Here is a 5,131-nt window from a genome sequence, read left to right on the forward strand (position 1 = left end):
CCTGCTGAAGCAGTGAGTGTCCCAAAGTTCAAGGCATGGGGAGCTCAGAGAGCAAGAAAAATAATTAGGTGCATGCACCTAGATAAAAATACAGGTACTGAGCCAAATGGGCAGTCTGATTATTTTTACCCAAATCTCAAACCCTATAGGTTAGGAACAGCTGCTTGCATTATGGTCCTGCTGCCAAACACCGTGAACAAGGATTACTGGAGACCACTTTGTTAAAGCCTAAAGGTTGTGACACACTTCTACATCTCCTTCAACTAGCAATAATGATAATAGTCACAGAGTCTACCTCCATTGTAGTCGGTCTGTGGATTACTTTAGCCTGGCTTTACTCTGTACCAAGAAAAAGAGGAGCACTTTCAGCTTTGAGGGAAGGTGAGAGAGATCCAGTGCTCCACTTTAAGCATAAGCGAAGGTTTGTTTCCAAAACTGTTGTTTGAACTGTATCACTCCTCTTGGTCCATCCCTCCATTTATTCCTCTTTCTCTATCACCTGAATTAATTTTGTTTAATTTTTTTGGCCATGCATGGGCAATATGTCTCATCCTTTTTAATGAAGACTCCTGCCTTTAGTCAAACCATGGTGCAAGAGATTATCATCAGCTTCCTACATTTTTTTAGTAAATACTAATGATTTATCCTTCTGTCCACTGTGTTCCACAGGGTGAAGCTCCTTTAAAGGACCCTACAAGCAAATTTCTTATCCACCCTCAAACTTCCCTTTTCTGTCTATAAAATGTATTACAACACTTACTGTGTCATTCATTTCAGCATCAGCCTGAATGCTTGAGACAGAGAACACCACCACTACAGAAGGCACATCTCTCCCACCCATACAGATCACTCCTTTTTGTCCTTTTCTGTTCCCCTGAGATGTGCCAGCAGAAACAGGTGTGTGACAGCACAGTGAAGAGCCAGGAAGCTGACATGGGTAAAAATCACTGTATTTTGCTCGATTAGCTGTTTTCTGCATCAACACTTGTGCCAGGCAAGGGGAGCTGGCAAAAGGAGGGGGCACAGGGGATGCAGAAGCCAGAATAAGGAGCCAGTGAAAAAGACAGGGCAAGGCTACCTCTTTTGGCAATGCTACTGGTTTCAGCTGGTTTACACTGCTTGTAAAGTCACGGTACCTGGCCACTGGCACCACTGCCTGTTATGCAAAGATGAATCACCTCACTCTTTTCTTGTACACCTCTGTCTCTGTCCTCTGACCATCTTCTGCTCTTTGACACAGTGGAATTTTAGCATGTGTTGGATTCTGTATGGTGATTTAAAAAAAAAATAATAATAGCTAGTTATAGCAGTAAATACGTGTAGTAAGATAAATGTTTCAACTAACAAAATTAATTTTTACTATTTTTAAAAAATCACAATATTTCCTCACAAAGCAAGAATTCTGGTTTATGTATTTCTTTTGGGCATTGATTTATCTTGCTGCAAGATGGAAAAAATCTCCAGAAGTCAGATGTGCTTCCAACAAAAAAATAAAAGGTTCCTGACAGTTTACATCTCTCTGCTCAGGGCCATTGTCCATACCTCTTTGCAGAAATTTTTCTAAATTTTTTTTGAGAGCTGGAAGCAATTATTTGGAGACAAAATGTTATCTTGAAAGAGACAAGCAAGTCTTGCTGCCTCAGAAAGTAATTTCCCACAGTCACAGAATCCACCTGTCTGAAATGTTCCTGAAAGGGCTTCAGCAAAGCGACTTTTCTTCTCACTTCCCGTCAGCTGTTGTCTCTCAGCTGCCTGCCTCTTTGAAGACCCAGAAAGTGAAACAGTATCTAGAAGCACTTCCACGTGGCAGTAGCAATGGGACCTTTTCAGACTGAAATAGCAAGAGGAAGCATACAGATCTAATGGAAATCCTGGGGAACTCAAGGCATCTTCAGTATCTTCAGTACACTTTACTCCCTTCCTTCCTGATAATGGGAACAGAGTCTTCTCAGGGTCTGCAGTCCCTTGAGAAGATGCTGGGGCTAGAAAGTGACCTGTAAAATCAGCATTAGACATGTTTATCAGCTGGACTTCCTTGTTCCCTGGAAATGATGCTTGCACCCTCTCATTTTTTCTACCCCTTCCTCTTCCCTTCCCTCTCACTTAGCTACTGCCTTGCTTGTGCAATCTCACCTCAGTGCCACATCATCACCAAAATGGTGACCACATGTGGGGCCAAGGGAAGATGGATATGAAGTTCTTGGAGGCATACAGGAATCTCTTTCTGTCTTCAGTGGAGAGACAGGCACAGGCCAGTTTCTTCGGGTTTCTGAAGAGCCCATGGCATTGCTGCACTGCCGGCTTAGCATGCTGTAGCGAGGCAAGATTGGGCTCATATTAGCACATGTTGCTGTGCCTATACTTGCACTTTGGTTTGAGATGTTCACACAGTGTTGAAGCAGTTTCTCTCAGGATCTGCACTTACCAAACACTGATTTGTCCCCAGAGTGTTTCTGGTGCACCTTGTTCAGATTCCTCCTGGGGAAATCTAAATATATACCCTTCCATGTGCTGCAAGCCCCAAACCAGGCAAAAGGGTCTACACCAAAATCCACATCTTTGGGCAGCTTTGAATCACATGTTCTGGGGAATTATGATCCAGGAGACAAGACAAAACCCAGTTCCACTTAAATCCCCTGAGCTATATAACATGAAGATGTTAGGGCCTCAGTGCCACCTGTTTCTATATAATTATCCACTTCTCCCATTCCAAATCACTTGCTAATGAAGACATAGCCACTGTTGTGCTATTATATTCTCACTAATTTTCATCATCCAGGCATGAGTTTCTTACATTTGCTTCTGTTCTCCTCACCAAAAACTGTGATTGCAGAGAAGCAGAAATCTGCTGTAATAATGTCAATTTGATGTGTACTTTGAACTGAATTTTGAAATATATTTGAAAACTTCCTATTAAGATGTTTAATGATCTCCTTTGTATCTTCCACTGATTGCTGACACTCAGTAGAGATAAACCCTCCTCTCTTTTACATATATTTTGATGATTTTAATAACATTTTCTTGCTTTGTTAACAACCACATGGAAACTTCCCAGAGCAGATTTAAGTGTGGGTGATGTGTATCTGGCTCTGTAACCAGGGTCAGTAGTGATAATTTCCCCTGGGGTTTCTCCCTTCTTTTTCATAAAAAAAAATCAAGTAATTTCTTACTCTACTAGGTTTTATATCAATATAAAACCACAGAATCATAAAACAGTTTGGGCTGAAAGGGATCTTAAAGACCATCTAGTTCCAACTCTACTGCCATGAGCAGGGACATCTCCCACTAGACCAGGTTACTTAAAGCTCCATCCAGCCTGGCCTTGAACCCTTCCAGGGATGGGTCACCCACAGTTTCTCTGCTACCATCACAGTGAAGAATTTATTCCTCACATCTAACCTGTCTGCCCTCTTTCAGTTTAAAGCCATTACCCCTTGTCCTGTTGCTACATGCCTTCGTAAAAACTTCCTTCCTGGCTTTCTTGTTGGAAAACTCTCGCATTTCTGCTATTGCCTGAATATCAGACCATCTTTCCGTCCCCCCCCCCCAAGAACTTATCACAAGATACAGGCAGAGTACCAAGAGTGCTAGTAATATTTGTATTCTGACTCCATCTCAGTTGCACCAGAGTGATAACCCAGGAAACAGAGGGAGAACTCTGGCAGTAAGCTTTTCTTTGAAGGTTCATGACATCATGTCAAATCCAGCTACAGAGTATTTACTGATTGCTCAGAAATATTTTTCACCTCTGTCTAAACGTAGCACATTCAAAGCAAGAAAAGAGGGACTGCATCACAGGCAGGAAACATAAAATATTTAATTACTTCTTTTTGGCACAAGTTGTACAGCCTCGAGCTTCTTATAATGTATAAAATAGAGTACACCTGTCATGTCTTGAACGAACATGAAACCGGGACTTGCAAAATTAAATATATCCGCAACAAATTGTCTCAGTTTCAAATTGGAAGTTATATTTGTCTTAGCTAGTCATGTACTAGGGTAAGTAGTTTATGCAAGTATGTGTTTTCTGGTGGATTTCATTTTCTCTTTTCTGTCCTAGAAGCAGCAACAATATTTTGGCATAAGGGCTTATACTGGAAGTAGTGGAATTGATATTTCTTAACTTAAAATGTGCCAGTGATTCTGGTAGTTTGATATGTAGCTGTATTATTTATATGACAGATAGAAACTATTTTTCACCCAAAGGTCTCAGGAGCAACAACCAGTGGTGCTGGGCTCCAAACCCAGCTTGCATCCTCTGTAAAGTCTTGGTCAAGACAAAGTCAATACTTTTACAGTGTCTGAGTCTGGTTTAACTTCACAGTCTGAACAAGGTACACTTTGGTTAACTAAGCTCAGGTACCAGTAATTCAACCGATATAAAACGGGCCTTTGCCTAGACTCATTTGCTGAGCTGAGAAGCCATGTGTGGGCATTACTTCCAGTAACCTTGTTAGGTTAAACAGAACTCATTTTGTTGTCTTGGCACTACAGTGGGCCGCACTGTGTACAAAGAGCAGTTCTGCCATTCACATTCCCATAAACCTCTACATGCCCTATGGCAATTTTTTACAGATTTCCTGATTTCCAACAGCGTTGTCAAAGCTCCAGCTTTGTATGGGCTAGCAGACATCTAAAGAAGCATCAGCACTATAGCTGATACCATACAAAAGCACAGAAAGTAGATGCAGAGATAGTAAAGAAGTAGAACTGATTTAGTGACTAGTGCTAGAGAAAACCTGGACATGATGGTTAAGAGAATACTTGGAAAACCAACACAAACTAGAAATCCTTTACTACTAGCAAGCACTGGTCTTGTGTTCCTGCAAATCAAGGTACAGGGTTTTTTTCTATCTTTTTCTAAATGTTCTTTTCTGTTTTCTAATGTATTAAAAAGTGGTGAAAGAAGAAAAGAGAGAAAGAGAGAGAGAAAGAGAGAAAGAGAGAAAGAGAGAGAGAGAGAAAGAAAGAAAAGGAGAGAGAAAGAGAGAGAAAGAGAGAAAGAAAGAGAAAGAGAGAGAAAGAGAGAGAAAGAGAGAAAGAAAGAGAGAAAGAGAGAAAGAGAGAAAGAGAGAAAGAGAGAAAGAGAGAGAGAGAGAAAGAGAGAAAGAGAGAAAGAAAGAGAGAAAGA

This window comes from Chaetura pelagica, unplaced genomic scaffold (genome assembly GCF_000747805.2).
Source record: "Chaetura pelagica isolate M959 unplaced genomic scaffold, ChaPel_1.0 scaffold50, whole genome shotgun sequence".
In the NCBI taxonomy this organism is placed as follows: domain Eukaryota; kingdom Metazoa; phylum Chordata; class Aves; order Apodiformes; family Apodidae; genus Chaetura; species Chaetura pelagica.